General features: G+C 41.2%; 1 protein-coding gene across 1 annotated transcript in view; it reads right to left on the minus strand.

Annotated features, from left to right (window-relative positions):
- The window catches only part of slc8a2a (solute carrier family 8 member 2a), an 89,124-nt gene extending 67,843 nt beyond the window's left edge, over positions 1-21,281 (minus strand). Inside the window, exon 1 of the mRNA XM_064352075.1 lies at positions 21,188-21,281. The gene's annotated coding sequence lies outside the window, so the exon portion shown is untranslated. The remainder of the gene's footprint in view (positions 1-21,187) is intronic.
- Positions 21,282-22,284: the final 1,003 nt, after the last annotated feature.

Consider the following 22,284-nt stretch of genomic DNA (forward strand, 5'->3'; position numbering starts at 1 on the left):
CAAAAACCAAACAAGGATCCAGCACCTGAGTCAAGGAAGAAGGGAACTTAAATAGACCAGACACTGACGAGACACAGGAGGGCACCATGAACAATTAGGCCACAGAGAGGGAAGGGAAAACGAGACAACCCAAAAACAATAATACAATAATTGAAAGCAATAATACAATTAAACAGGGGGAGCAGGACACAAAACAGAAGTGCCGCCATCTGGCGGCCCAACAAGGAAAGACAGACGGAAACACAGAACCATGACAGCAAAACAGAGACACATGTATACACCTCGGAGACATCAAAGAGAGAATCTTTGCAACATGAAGCACACTATTTCAACTCCTCAAGCAAGAAATCATCAAATGATGCAGTCTAATAGGGGATTGTGCGCATATATAATCTGTCCTAGACAACAGATTTTTTAGATAATGTGACAGAGGAAATGAATAGAAGTTTGAATATAGATACTGTGGGACAAGCAATGATTAATTAAAAATGTGTATTTTCTGAATCCAGCGATTCCACCAGTCAATGAACCAGAACACAAGCGATATTGTATGGTAGAACCCCTCACTTAACCTATATATAAAATATATTTTATGTGATTTAATTTAATAATTATTATTGAAAATGAGAATTATCAATTAAATTGTTGAATTCATTGATATATCAGTCTACAGTGCACTGGTGGAATCAACCAACAAGTCAAAACAAGCTCTATACCAGGTTTTAAGATTAAATAATTGAATTCAATATGAAGCAGTCAATCAGATCAACAAATTGAAATTATACATTCTTTATTGAATGCAGGCTCACTACTTCTAAATTACAAAACAGAAGACATTATACAAAACATTAAAAAATTGATAGGAAATACCAGAAAAGAAAGAGAGAGAGATGGATAAGCCAGACCTTGCCGAAGTGTCACCCACAGGATGAAAGGAAACCAGCTAAAAACACACAACCGAGGAACCACCACCAAAAAGAAAAGAGAAAAACTCTTCTTCACTAAGCATCCAAAACCAACCACAATGCAACACACCTTTTTTCTGTGGCTATCTTAAATACCTTACCCAGCATGGCTACATGATGCTTGCCCAGATTGGGTGATGCTGAATTAAGGTGTAGGAGAGAAGGGAAGGACTGGCCTACCTAAAGATTGCATTCAAATTTAAAGTAAAGGGAAATGTTAGGGATGTACTGTAGCCATGCAGGGTCTCTGACCCCCGATATGGTGTCCTGTGTCTTCTGGTTTGTCTCTTCTGAGACAAACTCTGCAGGAGGTGACACCCATAGATCGTCTGCCTAGATTAGGGAATCAGAGGACTTTTGAATTTCCCCAATCACATTTGCTTTGATGCTTGTGGAAAGGAGGGCAGGCCACATTCTTAGAAACAATATAATATTGTGCCAAATTCACTATTTTCCTCTCTAAGGTCATACTCTAAGCACTACATATCTGACAATACATCTTTTGAACCATGTCATTCTATTTTGGGGAACATAACTTCAGGTATATTGGGGAAGAACAAGCTGTATATGCTCAGAGGTCCCATGCCCTGGCCACTGACTTTTGGTTATAAAGGATCTATAAGGGACGTGTGAGATAATACAAGTGCTGATGTAAATGATATCTCATAAAAAACACGTTTTCAACGTACAAAAATGCCAAGTTACTCACACATACAAGACATACACCGTCAATAACTCATTCATTCAGACTGCCAAAATCCAGGCCTGCCATTAAAAGTATTGCTATCAAAATGACGCCAAGTTACGGTACTACAAACAATATAGGCTATCTTGCCTCACCTAAATTTCATAACATGTATTCCAAAGCAATGCTACCCAATATTTCCTCAATTCTTTCAAGTCACTTGGCCCTGTGTGTATATAAGCGTGCAGTACATGGACAGGCCAAACATATGTGTGGATGGCTTTCTCACAGTCAAGATTGATTGAATAGGCATCTATATGTCCAATTCGTATTGGTATGTATGTATTTTGGTGCCCAGTCTTTCTGTTGCGTGAATGATTGTATCAGAATCAGAATCAGAATCAGAATCAGAATCAGAATCAGAATCAGGTTTTATTGCCAAGTAGGTTTACACATACGAGGAATTTGTTTTGGTCAGGTGGTGCATAACAGTGAACATAAAATAAGATAAATAAAATAAAATAAACATAGTGCAATAAAAAACATAACAGACATAACATAACATAAACATAGTGCAAACGGTAAACAGTAAACAATAAACAATAGTGCAAGGGGATAACGTGTTATAAGTACAGGTGCTGTCTCTTTGGTGTCCGTGGGGGTCAGGATAACAGTACAGTATCAGTGGGGGTCCCAGGCCTTGTTGATGAGGCCAGCTGCAGTAGGGAAAAAACTGTTCTTGTGTCGTGAGGTTTTGGTCCTAATGGACCGCAGCCTCCTGCCGGAGGGGAGTGTTTGAAAGAGTTTGTGTCCAGGGTGGGAGGGGTCGGCCACAATCTTTTCTGCCCGCCTCAGGGCCCTGGAGGTGTGCAGGTCATGGAGGGATGGCAGATTGCAGCCAATCACCCTCAGCGAATGATACGCTGCAGTCTGCCCTTGTCCTTGGCAGTGGCAGCAGCGTACCAGATGGTGATGGAGGAGGTGAGGATGGACTCAATGATGGCAGTGTAGAAGTGAACCATCATTGTCATTGGCAGGTTGAACTTCTTCAGCTGCCGCAGGAAGTACATCCTCTGCTGAGCCTTCTTTGTGAGGGAGCTGATGTTCAGCTCCCACTTGAGGTCCTGGGTGATGATGGTGCCCAGGAAGCAGAAGGACTCCACAGTGTCGACTGGGGAGTCACACAGGGTGATGGGGGCGGGCGGGGCTGCGTTCCTTCTGAAGTCCACAACCATCTCCACTGTCTTTAGGGCGTTGAGCTCCAGGTTGTTTTGGCAGCACCAGGACACCAGATGTTCAGTCTCTCTCCTGTAGGCGGACTCATCCCCACCAGAGATGAGTCCAATGAGAGTGGTGTCGTGACTGACTGATGACTGGAGGTGCAGCTATTAGTATACAGGGAAAAGAGTAGAGGAGAAAGGACGCAGCCTTGAGGGGAGCCGGTGCTGATGGTCCGGGAGTCGGAGACGTGTTTCCCCAGCTTCACGTGCTGCTTCCTGTCAGACAGGAAGTCGATGATCCACCTGCAGGTGCAGTCAGGCACGTGCAGCTGGGAGAGCTTGTCCTGCAGTAGAGCCGGGATGATGGTATTGAAGGCGGAGCTGAAGTCCTCAAACAGGATCCTGAAATAGGTTCCTGCAGTGTCCAGGTGCTGGAGGATGAAGTGGAGGGCCATGTTTACAGCATCGTCCACAGACCTGTTGGCTCTGTATGCGAACTGCAGGGGGTCCAGTAGTGGGTCCGTGATGGTTTTAAGGTGGGACAGTACAAGGCGCTCAAAAGACTTCATTACCACAGAGATCAGGGCGACGGGTCTGTAGTCATTAGCCGCGTTTCCACCGCAGGAACTATACCCCGGAACTAGGAACCTTTTGAGGAACTCAGTGCGTTTCCACCGCAGGAACTAGGGTCTAAATTTAGTTCTGGGGGCTTTGTTTTACCCCCCAAAACGTTCCTGCTCGGGGGGTAGTACTTTCCGAAAGTACAGGAACCTTTTGGGTGGAGCTTGCAGCGCTGAACATTTCTGATTGGTCGAGTCCTCGTAGCATTTGTGTTGTATTTATTTTCCGCCATTACCCGCCATGTTTGAAAATATGCAGCGGCAAACCAATTTATTTTCATAATAACTTCAAATCAAACTTGTATGTTATGCGGCGCAGTAGCCTACTTTTGGTTATAGCCTGTCAACGTCTTGGAATTATAACGTGTGCTCTTCTGTTCTTTTCTTGCTTTAGTATTCGTTTTATAAAATGCTAAGCATTCGCGCTGGGACAGCATATTACGTAGGCTACCAAAACATTCAAACGGATTAATTCGGTTGCTGAATATTTTCTTCCGGATTTTCTTTGTTAGTCCGTTGTAATTGACTCAAAACGTTTGATACAGTTATGTGAGGTATGCGGTAGTTCTGGTGATACAGTACAAGCAAACTGGAAATCACCTTCCGCACTTTTTATCCGGGTAAAATAACAGGTTAATTCTAGTAATCTTCCCTTTAGCTTTTTCAGACTGCCGTAATTTTACTCAATTTACTGCCATTTTTCAATTCCACGAAAAGACCAGGAAGACTATGGACTCATTTATGGTGCATGGTTCGCATCTGGAGGGCACACTTCGCTGCTCGGCTAGCAATAACTTCGAAGGAAAGCAAACGGTGGCTGTACCACTACTAATTTACATTTTCACGCAAGTCCGAGTTTTCGTTCTATTCTTGTCATTTTGCGATTAGCCTATATGGAATTGACGACGAGAAAGTAATAAAACAGCAAATTGTTTACAACGTGTGCATGTTTTCTGCTGTTAATGAATGTGTTTGAGAGGATATATGAAAACCAATAAATACAAAAGTAACCATATATAGTCATTGTTGGTAACCCGTTGTATATAAGTGGAATAAACCCCTCCGGGCTGTCCCGGTTATTAGAAAATAATGTAGGCTACTTCGGTGGTAGTATGGGGTTACAGAAGAAATCATATGGAAGATGGACCGACGACAACGTCAGTGGGCTAATTTGCCTAATCTTCGCAGTACTTTAGACCCCGGTGGAAACGCAGACAACCATTGGTTGAAGGAACATTTTAGTTCCTGGTAAAGTAGTTCCTGGGACTGAAAGTTCCGGGTAATTTTGGTGGAAACGCGGCTAACCATTGGTTGAAGGAACATTTTAGTTCCTGGTAAAGTAGTTCCTGGGACTGAAAGTTCCGGGTAATTTTGGTGGAAACGCGGCTATTGAGTCCTGTGGTCCTTGTTTTTTTGGGGACGGGGATAATGGTAGAGGTCTTGAAGCAGGCTGGTACGTGGCATGTATCCAGTGAGGTGTTAAAAATGTCTGTGAACACCGGAGACAGCTGATCGGCACAGTGCTTCAGGGTGGAGGGAGAGACAGAGTCTGGTCCAGCTGCTTTGCGGGGGTTCTGTCTCTTGAATAGTCTATTAACGTCCCTCTCCAGGAGGGAGAGAGTCGTCATTAGCCACGTTTCCACCGCAGGAACTATACCCCGGAACTAGGAACCTTTTGAGGAACTCAGTGCGTTTCCACCGCAGGAACTAGGGTCTAAATTTAGTTCTGGGGGCTTTGTTTTACCCCCCAAAACGTTCCTGCTCGGGGGGTAGTACTTTCCGAAAGTACAGGAACCTTTTGGGTGGAGCTTGCAGCGCTGAACATTTCTGATTGGTCGAGTCCTCGTAGCATTTGTGTTGTATTTATTTTCCGCCATTACCCGCCATGTTTGAAAATATGCAGCGGCAAACCAATTTATTTTCATAATAACTTCAAATCAAACTTGTATGTTATGCGGCGCAGTAGCCTACTTTTGGTTATAGCCTGTCAACGTCTTGGAATTATAACGTGTGCTCTTCTGTTCTTTTCTTGCTTTAGTATTCGTTTTATAAAATGCTAAGCATTCGCGCTGGGACAGCATATTACGTAGGCTACCAAAACATTCAAACGGATTAATTCGGTTGCTGAATATTTTCTTCCGGATTTTCTTTGTTAGTCCGTTGTAATTGACTCAAAACGTTTGATACAGTTATGTGAGGTATGCGGTAGTTCTGGTGATACAGTACAAGCAAACTGGAAATCACCTTCCGCACTTTTTATCCGGGTAAAATAACAGGTTAATTCTAGTAATCTTCCCTTTAGCTTTTTCAGACTGCCGTAATTTTACTCAATTTTACTGCCATTTTTCAATTCCACGAAAAGACCAGGAAGACTATGGACTCATTTATGGTGCATGGTTCGCATCTGGAGGGCACACTTCGCTGCTCGGCTAGCAATAACTTCGAAGGAAAGCAAACGGTGGCTGTACCACTACTAATTTACATTTTCACGCAAGTCCGAGTTTTCGTTCTATTCTTGTCATTTTGCGATTAGCCTATATGGAATTGACGACGAGAAAGTAATAAAACAGCAAATTGTTTACAACGTGTGCATGTTTTCTGCTGTTAATGAATGTGTTTGAGAGGATATATGAAAACCAATAAATACAAAAGTAACCATATATAGTCATTGTTGGTAACCCGTTGTATATAAGTGGAATAAACCCCTCCGGGCTGTCCCGGTTATTAGAAAATAATGTAGGCTACTTCGGTGGTAGTATGGGGTTACAGAAGAAATCATATGGAAGATGGACCGACGACAACGTCAGTGGGCTAATTTGCCTAATCTTCGCAGTACTTTAGACCCCGGTGGAAACGCAGACAACCATTGGTTGAAGGAACATTTTAGTTCCTGGTAAAGTAGTTCCTGGGACTGAAAGTTCCGGGTAATTTTGGTGGAAACGCGGCTAACCATTGGTTGAAGGAACATTTTAGTTCCTGGTAAAGTAGTTCCTGGGACTGAAAGTTCCGGGTAATTTTGGTGGAAACGCGGCTATTGAGTCCTGTGGTCCTTGTTTTTTTGGGGACGGGGATAATGGTAGAGGTCTTGAAGCAGGCTGGTACGTGGCATGTATCCAGTGAGGTGTTAAAAATGTCTGTGAACACCGGAGACAGCTGATCGGCACAGTGCTTCAGGGTGGAGGGAGAGACAGAGTCTGGTCCAGCTGCTTTGCGGGGGTTCTGTCTCTTGAATAGTCTATTAACGTCCCTCTCCAGGAGGGAGAGAGTCGTCATTAGCCACGTTTCCACCGCAGGAACTATACCCCGGAACTAGGAACCTTTTGAGGAACTCAGTGCGTTTCCACCGCAGGAACTAGGGTCTAAATTTAGTTCTGGGGGCTTTGTTTTACCCCCCAAAACGTTCCTGCTCGGGGGGTAGTACTTTCCGAAAGTACAGGAACCTTTTGGGTGGAGCTTGCAGCGCTGAACTTTTCTGATTGGTCGAGTACTCGTAGCATTTGTGTTGTATTTATTTTCCGCCATTACCCGCCATGTTTGAAAATATGCAGCGGCAAACCAATTTATTTTCATAATAACTTCAAATCAAACTTGTATGTTATGCGGCGCAGTAGCCTACTTTTGGTTATAGCCTGTCAACGTCTTGGAATTATAACGTGTGCTCTTCTGTTCTTTTCTTGCTTTAGTATTCGTTTTATAAAATGCTAAGCATTCGTGCTGGGACAGCATATTACGTAGGCTACCAAAACATTCAAACGGATTAATTCGGTTGCTGAATATTTTCTTCCGGATTTTCTTTGTTAGCCCGTTGTAATTGACTCAAAACGTTTGATACAGTTATGTGAGGTATGCGGTAGTTCTGGTGATACAGTACAAGCAAACTGGAAATCACCTTCCGCACTTTTTATCCGGGTAAAATAACAGGTTAATTCTAGTAATCTTCGCTTTAGCTTTTTCAGACTGCCGTAATTTTACTCAATTTTACTGCCATTTTTCAATTCCACGAAAAGACCAGGAAGACTATGGACTCATTTATGGTGCATGGTTCGCATCTGGAGGGCACACTTCGCTTCTCGGCTAGCAGTAACTTCGAAGGAAAGCAAACGGTGGCTGTACCACTACTAATTTACATTTTCACGCAAGTCCGAGTTTTCGTTCTATTCTTGTCATTTTGCGATTAGCCTATATGTAATTGACGACTAGAAAGTAATAAAACAGCAAATTGTTTACAACGTGTGCATGTTTTCTGCTGTTAATGAATGTGTTTGAGAGGATATATGAAAATCAATAAATACAAAAGTAACCATATATAGTCGTTGTTGGTAACCCGTTGTATATAAGTGGAATAAACCCCTCCGGGCTGTCCCGGTTATTAGAAAATAATGTAGGCTACTTCAGGGGTAGTATGGGGTTACAGAAGAAATCATATGACAGATGGACCGACGACAACGTCAGTGGGCTAATTTGCCTAATCTTCGCGGTACTTTAGACCCCGGTGGAAACGCAGACAACCATTGGCTGAAGGAACCTTTTAGTTCCTGGTAAAGTAGTTCCTGGGACTGAAAGTTCCGGGTAATTTTGGTGGAAACGCGGCTATTGTGATAGGGGAGGAGGAGGGGGCCTCTGAGGTGGGTGATTGTAGAGAGGCCTGGGCCCCTGCTGAGATGGGGGAGGAGGAGCTGGTGGTCTGGAGCTGGTGAATGGGGTCACGGGGGATGGTGTCAGGACTGTCCCATTGTCTTTCAAATCGACAGTAGAACTCGTTCAGGTCGTTGGCCAGGCGCAAGTCATTAGTGGAGTGGGGGGCTTTCGGTTTGTAGTTGGTGATCTGTCTGAGGCCCTTCCAGACAGATGCCGAGTTGTTTTCTGAGAACTGCTGTTGGAGTTTCTCAGAGTACAGTCGTTTAGCATCTCTCACCGCCTTGCTAAACCTGTATTTAGACTCTTTAAACCGGTCCTTGTCCCCACTCCTAAATGCTTCCTCCTTTGCCAGCCTTAGCTGTCTGAGTTTAGCTGTAAACCAGGGTTTGACGTTGTTGTAACTAACCCTGGTGCGTGATGGTACACAGCCGTCCTCACAGAAGCTGATGTATGATGTCACAGCCTCTGTGTACTCCAGACTGTTGGTAGCAGTCCTGAAAACATCCCAGTCAGTACAGTCCAAGCACGCGCGAAGATCCTCCGTAGCTTCACTGGTCCACTTCTTAGATGTCCTCACAACAGGTTTGCAGAGTTTTAATTTCTGCCTGTATGCAGGAATCAGGTGGACTATGACGTGGTCAGAGTGTCCCAGTGCAGCGCGGGGGACGGCGTGATAGGCACGGTTGATTGTACTGTAACAGTGATCTAAAGTGTTCTCCTCTCTTTAATCAGCTGGCGGTATTTAGGCAGTTCGTGGCTGAGATTCCCTTTGTTAAAGTCGCCGAGGACAATAACGAAAGAGTCCGGGTTTGTCCGCTCCACACACAGTATCTGGTCGGCGAGCATGCGCTGTGCCTCCTGCACGAGGGCTTGCGGTGGAATGTAAACATCGACCAGAATGAATGAAGCGAACTCTTGGTATAAATGTCTGTTTGTAAATGTGAATGTAACATGCTGCGAGGGAAATGTCCCCATGGGGATAAAGAAGTTCTCTATGTATGTATGTAGGCTACAATATGTATTTTACATGTATTTATTGTACGTTGAAAATATACAATCACTTGTACATTTACTCAAATTCAGTTCAGAAGCAAGTATAAACATATGTTTTCTGGAGAAATATGCTACTTGTAGTGATTGACCAGCAGTTTTCTACATGAATTTCAATGTGTTCCATGAGGCAATATGAAATATTTGACACTTTGATCTGACACAAAGTTTGCATGACATTGTGACGGGTGATGTGACGGGTGCTGGAGAAAAGGTCTGCAAGTCGCAAATCTTGAAATCGCGCTAGGAGGCAAAAAAGGTTTTTAAATTTTTTTTTACTGTTTTCCTTTTTTTCATATTACGAAAGTTAAAGTGTTGAAGAAGTCACTCAATAGAATAAACAACATTTTTAGGGTCACTAAATACTTATAATTTGTCAGCAAAGTCGGCTTGTTTTAGTGATTCTTACAGCCGGGTTTTGGAGGCGTGATAGGGGTGCAGTTTAATTAGCATGTTTGATTTTGTTGGCTATTGTCACTTTGTTTCGGTCAAGCCACCGCCCATAAATAAAGCCGTGTGGTAGTAGCCTATGTTTGTTTACTGTGTGAGATTGCTACAATGGCGGACGCTCAATCAGTAGGTGAGAGCATAAGCTTTCTAACGATGTATAACATGTCTAATTTTGCTTTTGGAATAGCGTTTTATAGGTTAGCATAACCGAACATTTTCTTACCATGGCATTCGCTCTATATATGGTAGCATTAAAAGACGTTGCACCTAACGAAACGTTGTCAACGATTTTTCGTAATTCCTTGGAAAATACCATTATTATTGAGGACTTCTGGGCATAGCTAAGCCATATGTTTGCTGATAGACCTATCTGACATCGTTTTCTGGAGCAAAACAGAAGCGGATAGAACTGTCATTGATTTACTGTCTCTGTCTCCATCTACTGAACATAGATAAGATTTCATCATTGCTTTGTAAGTATTACTGCTTAAAATATTTCGGTTATATACGTTATTTTAGAAATTGAGTGTCTTTAAATAGGTTAGTGGTATTATGTAATGTGGATATTTCACACTGTAATGTAAGCGTTAGTTAGTAGTGTAATAGTTTTTGTGACGCATACAACAGTGATGAGGAGAGTGTTGAAACATTGCCAAAACGTGGTGGACAGCTGAAAATTGTTTTCATATCGTCTCATTCGCATACAAGAAAACATAGGAGTGTACAGAGTATAGAAATACATACAAGAGTTAATTATTACACATTTAGGTACTGTGCAGCATTGTGTGACTATATTTTTGCATTATGTTTAAATTATATCTGTTTCATCTTAAACCTTCATAAGGGGCTCATATGCTTTACAATGGACAAAAAGCATTATATTCCTTTTTGGAGAGATGTTGGATTTGTTTCTGGACCCTTAGCTATTTTAGACCAGTGTTAATAATTTAGACATTTAGACTGAAAAATGACCTTGCCCTACTTGAGGACCAAAACACCAGCACCTGTCACATATGTGTAGGGCAAGGTCATTTTTCAGTTTTTTACAGATTATGAAAGTGCAGATTATAAACTTTCAAATGATGTGTCATACATTGAAATCTGAAAATAGTTGAAGAAGATATGCTTATTTGAATGTTGGTACTCCTAAAATCAAGTAGCAGAGAAAATCCCCTTGAAAGATCTTGAACTTTTCACACTTCTCACAGGGAGATAATGGGTGGGAACAATAGTTAACTCCACCCCAACCACTCCCCCGCTAGAGTACCTGTAAATCCTTGTCCATTTAGGGATTACCCTATTTAAAGCTTTATAACTCCAGATGTGAACACCACAGAGACTAGACCAATGTCTTAAATGAAGCAATACATTTGTACCATTTATAATACTAGATTAGATTACTTTATATTCATAATTTTGTAAGAAATAAAGTGCCACAAATGCAATGGTCAAGGCAAAAAATCTAAAATGAATTTGCTCCTTTTTTAGTTCGCAATGAAATACTGTGAGATTGCGGGTTAAAGTATACATGTCCTGGATCAAAAACTTCTTGACCACAAGTTCATAAAATCTAAGGGTGGATATATAGAACTACTAAAGATCTATGAAGCAAAAACTAAGCAGTGTACCCAGCATCTCCAAATCTACCCAAAATGTCTAAATTATTAACACTGGTCTAAAATAGCTAAGGGTCCAGAAACAAATCCAAAATCTCTCCAAAAAGGAATATAATGCTTTTTGTCCATTGTAAAGCATATGAGCCCCTTATGAAGGTTTAAGATGAAACATAGATATAATTTAAACATTACATAACACCACTAACCTATTTAAAGACACTAAATTTCAAAAATAACGTATATAACCGAAATATTTTGAGCAGTAATACTTACATAGCAATGATGAAATCTTATCTATGTTCAGTAGATGGAGACAGACAGTAAATCAATGACAGTTCTATCCGCTTCTGTTTTGCTCCAGAAAACGATGTCAGATAGGTCTATCAGCAAACACATGGCTTAGCTATGCCCAGAAGTCCTCAATAATAATGGTATTTCCCAAGGAATTACGAAAAATTGTTGACAATGTTTCGTTAGGTGCAGCGTCTTTTAATGCTACCATATATAGAGCGAATGCCACCATATATAGAGCGAATGCCATGGTAAGAAAATGTTCGGTTATGCTAACCTATAAAACGCTATTCCAAAAGCAAAATTAGACATGTTATACATCGTTAGAAAGCTTATACTCTCACCTACTGATTGAGAGTCCGCCATTGTAGCAACCTCAGTAAACAGTAACACAGTAAACAAACATAGGCTACTACCACACGGCTTTATTTATGGGCGGTGGCTTGACCGAAACAAAGTGACAATAGCCAACAAAATCAAACATGCTAATTAAACTGCACCCCCATCACGCCTCCAAACCCCGGCTGTAAGAATCACTAAAACAAGCCGACTTTGCTGACAAATTATAAGTATTTAGTGACCCTAAAAATGTTGTTTATTCTATTGAGTGACTTCTTCAACACTTTAACTTTCGTAATATGAAAAAAAGGAAAACAGTAAAAAAAAAATTAAAAACCTTTTTTGCCTCCTAGCGCGATTTCAAGATTTGCGACTTGCGGACCTTTTCTCCAGCACCCGTCACATATGGTAAGATTACAAAACACAGGGCCAAGTGACTTGAAAGAATTGAGGAAATATTGGGTAGCATTGCTTTGGAATACATGTTATGAAATTTCGGTGAGGCAAGATAGCCTATATTGTTTGTAGTACCGTAACGTGGCATCATTTTGATATCAATACTTTTAATGGCAGGCCTGGATTTTGGCAGTCTGAATGAATGAGTTATTGACGGTGTATGTCTTGTATGTGTGAGTAACTTGGCATTTTTGTACGTTGAAAACGTGTTTTTTATGAGATATCATTTATTTTTGCAAAGCGTTTTATTACGAGAGTGAGAAATGCGAAGTGACCCTGTAAGAAACGGTTGTGGATTATGGTTATCCTTGTGTGAATTTGTACAGTCTGATGAGCGTGTACGTTTAGCAGTTTCGGTTTGCTATATATGTAAAACAGTGGCTGTGACAATTGGTGTGGTGGCGTAATTGTAAACGCATCAGAAAAGGTGAAATATGGCCAGTGTATGTAGGTTACTCACGGATTTGACGGGCATCCAACGAGCCTTGATTGACAAAAGAATCAGCAAGCCCGTAGAATTAGAGCTGCCTAGGTTGCAACTTGTGTACCCTTCTGTCCTGCTCCGTTGTCTGTTATTTTGTGAAGATGCACTTTTAGTGTTTGTAAGGTTTATAAGGCATTTTGATAGGCTTATCTGCAGGTAGGAATCCTCTTTGCTGTTTTGTTAAGCTAGAACCGGAAAAGTTGATAGTGGAGAATAGGAGCAGACACATATGTCCCAGCAGACTTTGCATATGAGAAAATAACAACAGTGTGAGATAAATTAGGCGAAATGATGAAATTGCGTAGTTGAAACAATATGTTTTTAGCAGAATGGGCATGTAGGTGAAGGTTGACATGATCACAGACTATAGTGCGAAGTAAATGAAGTGACCATGAGCGAGCTTAGTTTCCTTGTCAAATGGTATATATAACAGTCTGTATTAAATGTTAGTTGTTGAAGTGGAGGGTTAAATAACGTGTGCAATCTATTGCACTAATGTGTTTTTCTCATGTTCAGTGCTAGTAGTTATATTTATGAGTGAATCATGATTTTAAATGTAATGTTTTAATGTGGAGTTGCAGAACGTACATACGTAGTAATTGTTTGTATGTGGCTAGATAGAGAACAGGGCGAGGTAACATGAATGTAGAGACGTGGCGTTTGCTGATAAGAAGGTTTTGTACGGTAGCCAAGTGAAGAAATATAGTTAGTAGAAATGGCACAGTGGTGAACTGGTGTAACTTGTTAATAAATGGAATACATTTGCCGTCATGAAATGCATATGGGTGGCCGTGAGTGAGTTTTGGTAAAGCAAATATAAGCGTAAGAAAACGTTAGTGTAAAAGAGGAAATGATCTGCCTGAGGGCGAGGCGGGATTCAAGCCTTAAACCGGAGGTTTACCAGTCTGTGACTTCGTTAGTGCAGCACCATGCCATAGCTATGCAATGCGTGAAATATCATTAGCAAACCTGCCGGTGGTTTTAAAGAAGAACACAGGCCAGTAAGCACAGAAGAGCTCCCGTTGAATCCATATGGCTTTGCAATATTGTAGCCGGTTAATAACTGAAGTACAGACGGTACGTCATAATGCATATGGCTTAGCAATATTGTAGCCGGTTAATAACTGAACGGTGAACGGCGGGTAGATATGGTGCAAAAGCAATAATTGATGAGTAGTAGACAATTATTAGTGAGGGTCGAAGCAGGTTAAAGGAGTAACATGGTGATTGAACGTGACACTTCCCAGTTGTCTTTAGGCAACAACAAAACGAATGTGCATAATTTTTTTATTATTCAGTCATTTCAATGTACTTGAAAACGTATTTTTCTAAGCCTAAATTTCCCACTATAAAAGTTCACCCGAACCGTCTGGGCGTGGTAATGAGAACTGTCAGTTAGCTATGATTGACAGACCGTGCCCCGTTACCATTAGCTACCCCCATGATAAGCGCTATTTTTGGGAGACTTTTCACAAGCTAGCTAGCTTAGTAGTATATCAAGTATCGATAGATAGCTAAGATAAGGACGTTGACTTATATCCAATTATAATTTTTGCTATCTAGCTAGCCAAGTTAAGATAAAAGCACAACTATAATGTCCTCATAAAAGCAAACTAGCTAGCTAACGTTATCGATAACATTGCCTTATGAAAGCAAACTACCTAGTTAGCTAACGTTAGCTAGCTAGCTAGCTAAATGAATATAACCAGAAATAATCTAATAGTCCTTAAAAGGCACTCTAATTTAAGTGAACCTAACGTTAGTGAAATATTTGCATTGTCTTGCCCGTAAGCCAGCGGCACAAACTATGGGTCTCGAGTTATCCATGGGTTTACGGGGCGTGGAAAGGGGAGTGGTTACTGTGTTCGTGAGGCACCAAGTTGAGAAGTTTCTCAACCGGTTGAAAATAGGACGATAAATTTAAAACGCATATTTCTCCAAAAATACAGAACGGACATATTTAATACTTTACTCATTGTGTTTGTTCAATGCCTCTTGTGCAAATAGCACATAAAACCAAGAAAGTGTGAAAATCACCATGGTACTCCTTTAAAGAAAGGTGTTCCTAGCTGGGCTTGAACCTACGACCTCGTGTTCCCAAGACTGTAACCTTGCCCACTAGGCCACAGGTGGACTAGCTGTTTAAACTGGAAATGTTTCAGAGTAAAAAGGTATGGGTATTTTGCGTGTGTGTCGTGTAGGTGAAGATTTGGCTGGTGTCAGTGAAATGTCCAGTGGGGAGACATGTTGTTAGTGGGATAGGCGGCAGGAAAAATAAGAATGAGAAGAAGAAGAAAGAGAAGAAGAAGAAGGAGAAAACGCAAAATCCCCTTAGTTTGGGGCTTTATTGTGTGGACATGTGAAGTTGTTTATGAAATCTGTCTGTTGAAATGGGGTCAGAATGTAAAGAATTTAATGTTTTTAAGGGCTGAGTGTCTGTGGCTGTTGTGGTTATTTCTGTGGGGAACCCTGAAAAGTGCCAAACTCTCGGTGCTGTATAGGTATGGGGCATGCCCCCGCCAAGGCGTCACTTGGCGGGATGGCATACCTGCCATCCCAATAGATGATACAGAGTAAAATGATGATACAGAGTGAATGTCAAGATGTATATCAATGATGAATATGGGGTGTGTGAGATAACACAAATGTTGAGATAAACATTTGTGTTATCTCACACACCCCATATTCATCATTGATATATATCTTGACATTTACTCTGTATCATCATAGTAATACAATGTGTGAGCCTGGATGTCAAGGAATGTGTTCTTATGATCAATAAATAAATCTAATAAATAAATAATTTTAAAAAATATGTTTTGCCATATTATATTATCAATCATTTTAGGTGGAAAGCGACTGTCCACCGGGTCATGGCACACCCTCACCAGAACTGTGATAAAGTCTCTTCAACCTAAATTAATATTTATCATGTAGAAACCACCTGTCACTCAGCAATAAATCAGTGAATAACTGTTTTTCTACTTCACAGTCCAGTGAGACTACATTTCTTCTGTCTACACCGCTTGTTTTTACTATAAAACACACATCATAATTGATTTGTTGCTGTAATAGATGTATGGCACTTAACTTTGTTTATGATTTCTGATTAAATAGTTTTTTATTGTTGCAGTAGTAACATTGAACACCTAATACAGGGATTCCCAAAGTCAGTCAGGGGTACCCCAGTGTATGCTGGTTTCTCTTCCAATTCCTGATTTCAAATCTGAATTAACACTCATCTGATGTAATGTGCAGTAGAAAATGTTTCCTTTTGAGAGGGAGTACATTTTCAATAGATTTATTAATAGATAGCATATACCATAAAGGGGCGACATAGCTCAGGAGGTAAGACCGATTGTCTGGCAGTTGGAGGGTTGCCGGTTCAAACCCCGCCCTGGGCATGTTGAAGTGTCCTTGAGCAAGACACCTAACCCCTAACTGCTCTGGCGAATGAGAGGCATCAATTGTAAAGTGCTTTGGATAAAAGCGCTATATAAATGCAGTCCATTTACCATTTACCTTGCATTAGTTACTTGAAATGTGGATACCTAATTAAAGGAAATAAGCATGAAATGATTAAGCCTAAACAAATGTTAATACAAAATGTTGGTTGTAAAGAAAACCAGCACACATTGGGTACCCTTGACTGAGTTTTGAAATCCCCATTCATCATAATTTGTTTCAGTTCTTTTAAACATGCTTCCAATGGATGCAATCATGAGATAGCATAGCTATCATGTTGTGCCCAGATCAGACATATCTACACCAAAGTAAACAAAAAAGTAATGTTTGCTCTTCATATTAAGCATGACATTGGAGCAACTGACTGAATTACTTGCACTTTTCAAGGAAGAGAGACTACCTGGCAGAACACTGTTCTATCTGCCACACTGGCACAGCCCTTTCCAAGCTCCACTTAATAATTCAAAATTGCATATCATATATCATCATCAGTGAAATGCAATGGAGAGAGGGAGAGATGGGGTTGTGTTTTTTGTTTCCCACATCCTGCAGTAAATGAACTGAGAGATCTCTTAGACCTCTGCCATACTAAGTGTTCACCTGGTACACAACTTCAGCACTTTCTCCTAACTCCTCTAGGAAGGATTTCATTTATACCAGTCGGGGGTCAAAGTTTTGCCAAGACCCTAAAATGGAGGGGCCTCCATTACATCTCTGCCAACAAGGGGCACCAAAAAATTCACACCAAGCCCCACCCAGACCACACAAATATGTATACAGTAAAGTCTGTAAGCATTTGGACAGCAGCACAATTTATATTGTTTTGGCTCTGGACTCCAGCACATTGGAGTTCAAATGAGACAATGATTATGAGATTAAAGTGCAGACTGTCAGCTTTAATTTGTTGGTATTTACATCCATTTTGCATGACCCGTGTAGGAATGAAAGCCCTTTTTATGCATAATACCCTGATTTTAGGGATCCAAAAGTACACTAATTGGACAGTTGGCTGCTCAGCAGTTTCTTGGCCAACAGTGTGTTGTTGCATAATTAGTTCATGCACAAGAAAGCAAACAAAAGGTCTAGCGTCGATTCTAGATTATACATTTGCATTTGAAGTCTGTTGCAGTTGTCTCTCAACATGAGGACCAAGGAAGTATCAATGCCAGTACCTCAGGCCATCATGTTACTAAAAAATCTGAATAAATCGATGACTGAAGAATACCTTCCATTGTGAAGAAAGACCGCTTTTCAACTGCCAAACAGATCAGAAACACTCTTTGTCACGTCTCTAGGCATAGACGTGACCAAGACTAAAACAAAGAGAAGACTATACTCAAATAAAATCAGAGGGTTCACTGCAAGAACAAAACGGCAAAGTTAGTTTGCTAAAAAGGACACTACAAAAGTATGTGGACACCCCTTCCAATTAGTGGTTTCAGCTATTTCACCCATACACATTGCTAACAGGTGTATAAAATCAAGCATACATTCAATTTCCATTGACAAACCTTGGCAGTAGAATGGGTCTGGGTAGTGAAAAACTCAATGGCTTTTAACGTGGCACTGTCATAGGATGCCAACTTTCCAACAAGTCAGTTTGTCAAATATCTGCCCTGCTAGAGCTTCCACAGTTAACTGCATGTGCTGTTATTGTGAAGTGGAAACGAATAAGAGCAACAACAGTTCAGCCGTGAAGAAGTAGGCCACACAAGCTCACAGAATGGGACCGCGGAGCGCTGACGCGTGTAGCGCATAAAAATCGTCTGTCTGTCCATTACTTGTTTCCAAACTACCTCTGGAAACAAGGTTAGCACAAGAACTGTTTGTCGTGAGCTTCATGAAATGGGTTTCCATGACCGAGCAGCTGTACACAAGCCTAAAATCACTGTGCGCAATGCCAAGCATCAGCTGGAGTGATGTAAAACACACTGCCATTGTACTCGGGAGCACTGGAAATGCGTTCTCTGGAGTGATGAAATACGCTTCACTATCTAGCAGTCTGACGGACGAATCTGGATTTGGTGGAATGTATTATGCCCAACTGTACTGGCCCAAATAGTGCCAACTGTACAGGCCTTATGCCCAACATCAGTGCCCAACCTCACTACTGCTCTTGTGGTTGAATGGAAGCGAATCCCCGCAGCCATATTCCAAAATCAACTGGAAAGCCGTCCCAGCAGAGGGAAGGCTGTTACAGCAACAAGGAGGGTTCAACTCCAAGTGAATGCCCATGGTTTTAGAATGAGATGTTCAGCAAGTACATATGGGTGTGACATGCAGGTGTCCACATACTTTTGTAAATGTAGTGTATATTGAAACCTGACTCTGTCCCAGATCCGGTCATAAGCTCCCCAAATTCCCTGCCCCTCCAGCCCCATTTCTCTAAGCCCCTGCTCTGCTCTGATAATAGATGCCTAGCCCCCCTTTACCCATAGTCATTGCCCTATCTCTGGTCAGATGACTGTGCCAGGAGCATAGAGGCAGGGCTGTTGGCAGTGTGGACAAGTGGGACATCTCCAAAAAGAATTCTTCCTGATGGAGACTGCCAATCAGACCCCTTTTACTAAACATCCCTCCCCCGCTAGTCATACCTCATACCAGTGATTATAAAAGGGGTGTAACAATGTAACTATACAGAGGTATGTTTGTGGCCTCTGGCTTCCTGACCGTGGGACTGACCCTCCACTGAGTCACGTTCACCACAAACCTTGCTGGTAAAGCAAGGCATAATGAAGTTTCTGTCCCTTTTGTCTTGTGATGCTGCAACAAACTCACTGCTCGATCAATTAGACACCATCTTTGCGCAGGAATACCCCCTTTTAGGAGGAAATGGAGAGCTCGATTTAACCTGCTTAAACATTAAAGCAGTTATAAATGGCTTATCTATCATTGTTTTATTGACAGCTCCAATACCATGAGCCAATCAAATGTTTGTGTGCTCAAAATAATCTATGAACCACGTTCCAGGGAATGCACATGGGGTTCCATCGCATAAGTGACATTGTGCACATTAAAACTCACCAAAAAATTTTCCGTGTGCGTGGAGCGGTTTTTGTGTGCAGAGAAGTTTATGTGCATGGATCAGTTTTTGTGTGCACAAACACATTTATGTTTGCGGAGCAGGCTTTGTGTGCTTGGAGAAGTTTCTGTGCATGGAGCAGTTTTTGATTGTGCAGAGAATTTTTTTGTGTGCGCAGAATAGTTTTTTTGCTTGTGGAGCAATTTTTGTGTGTGCGGAGAAGTTTATGTGTGTGGAGCCCTTTTTTTGCATGCAGAGAATGTTTTGTGCGTGCTGAGAAGTTTGTGTGAATGGAGCAGTTTTTGCAGGCCAGAGAAGTTGTGTGCATGGAGCATTTTTTGTGCACGTAGCAGTCTTTGTGTGATTGAACAAGTTTTTGTTCACGCAGAGCAGTTTTTTTGTGCGTGGAGAAATTTGTGTGTGCGGAGCGATTTTTGTGCAGTGAGAAGTTTTTGTATACGTGGACCAGTTTTTGTGTGCATGGAGAGGTTTTTGTATGCATGGAGAGATTTTTGTGTTTTTCAGTGCGCGGTTCTGAGCAAACAAGGAATGCCCTTCAGGGCCACCGTGCTGTTTCCCATTTTTAATATCACACTTTTTATTTCTTCAAAGTAAGCAAGCTGGGAAGTATGCATTTATATTTTTTTCCTTTCCTTTTGCCTTCGATGTCTAACTTATTTTCACTGCGCATCATTTTCAGTGGCCGCATTAGCCCAAGGAATGCTGCGTCTTTAGAATACAGGACATTTCAAAATCTGTTTTACACTAATGTTAATTCACTTGCGTTATGATAAAGTTACTCACACATACAAAGCACTGTCTGTAAGGCTATAATTCAAACTGGCAAAATCTAGGCCTGCCATTAAAAGTATTCATATCAAAATGATGCCAAGTTATTTGAAACAATTCAGGAAACATTGGGTAGCATTGCTTTGGAATACAGATTGTCTAATTTGTGTGAGGTAAGACAGCCAATAGCGTTTCTTGTAACTTGTAACTTGTAACTTGTCCAGCAAGCCAGTGTAATGAGTCAGAGGTTTGCTTCAGTCCGCCAAGGGTGGATTTGAACCCCGGTCTGTGACTTGGCCAAAACATTCCATTGGCAGACGCAGTAACCAGTTAGAGAAGTAGACATTGGGGCTGCAAAGTTTTGCTGTTTTAAATGTGTGCACTTACATGTATTCATGGCCATGTTGTGTCTGTATTCAATGTTTTTATTGGCTGACGTACCGAAATGTCCAATGGGAAGACGTATTCTTTGTGGGCCTGGAGAATATGTGATGATGTAATCAGGCAGGAAGAGAAAGAAGAAGAAAAGAAGGAAAAAACACAATATACCCTCAGTTTGAGGCTTTATTGTATGGACGTGTGAAGTTGTTTGTGAATTCTGTCAGTTTAAATGAGATCAGAAGGTATAGAAATGAATGTTTTTTAAGAGCTGAGAGCCTGTGGTCATTGTGATTATTTCTTTAGGAAACCCTGAAAAATGCCAAACTCTCGGTGCTGTATAGGTATGGGGCATAAGGCCCCACCAAGTTGTAACTTGGCGGGATCAATAAACACCAATTGGCTCAAAACAGGAGTAATTACTTTGTTGTGGTTCAAGTCTGGATCATCACCCTTTGAAATCTTAAAAACACTTCAGAATATCTGCGTTTATAGAACAGAATGTATTTTTTCCTGCATTTTGGCAGGAAAAAACGCAGAAAAAATGCATAATTCTGCTTTAACACAACCGCTAGTATTCCTTGATGTTTTCCTATACACTCAGAGCAGAGCATCTCTCTATTTCTTTCTGTGGAGAGGAGAGGTGAGGGCACACAGTCCCCAGAGAGGGAGACTGACAGAGGAGCAGGGGGCATAGCAGAGACTTTTTTTAAACTTACGTGAAACTGCAGAGACTGGGTGTTAAGAGCAACAGGCACCCAAAACTTCTGTCCTCGAGTAGCCTAGGCGTAGATCATGTTAGATCCGCTCACGCGAGGGAACTGAAGGAAGCAGAGATATAAATCATGCAAATAGCTTGAACAATGCACTGAACAGTGATTCTCAGACAGTCAGCTGTTTCTAAATATGGTGGTGAAGATTCACCAGCATTAGCTGACTAGCAAAAAACATGACCATAGCTAAAAAGTATTCTGCAAGTTAGCATAGCCTACTATAGTAACACAACCATCAAAACAGCCTCATTGCTAGGAATATTGGTTGCATTTGCCATACTTTTCACTTCATGTTTTATTTATACAGCTGACATACAGTGCCTACATCATTTTTTGCCTCCATCATATTTTTCCTGTACTCAACAATTTTCAATTTGTAATAAAACAATTTAGATGTAGTTAAAGTGCAGATTCTCAGGTGTTATTAAAGTATATTTTGATATATTTTGGTTTCACCATGTAAAAATGATGGCACCTTTTATGCACCTTTTTAGCCCCCCCGCCCGACCACCAGCAGCACATTTCAACTTCGGACGGTCCGCATTCACTTCCCAATGTGAGCAGGGATGTGAACATGAAATATCTAATGCAGTGATGTGAATATGTGAAACCTAATGCAGGAGGGTGAATGTGATATACAATATGTGAATGTGATATTCTTCAGGCAAGCACCTTGACAGTGGCAAAAATGCCCTTTAGTAATTTTTTGCCAAATCAATAGACAAAAGTGTAAAATTGTAATTATATATGAAATCTACTGTAGCTAAGTGAATGTGTTATTTAATGCAGTGATGAGAATATGTGACATCTAATCCATTAATGTGAATACATGATATCTAATTACATTACAGGCATTTAGCAGATGCTCTTATCCAGAGCGACTTACACAACTTTTTACATAGCATTTTACATTGTATCCATTTATACAGCTGGATATATACTGAAGCAATTCCAGTTAAGTACCTTGCTCAAGGGTACAACAGCAGTGTCCTTACCCGGGAATCAAACCTGCGACCTTTCGGTTACGAGCCCAGTTCCTTACC

Source organism: Anguilla rostrata, chromosome 9, assembly GCF_018555375.3.
Source record: "Anguilla rostrata isolate EN2019 chromosome 9, ASM1855537v3, whole genome shotgun sequence".
NCBI lineage: Eukaryota > Metazoa > Chordata > Actinopteri > Anguilliformes > Anguillidae > Anguilla > Anguilla rostrata.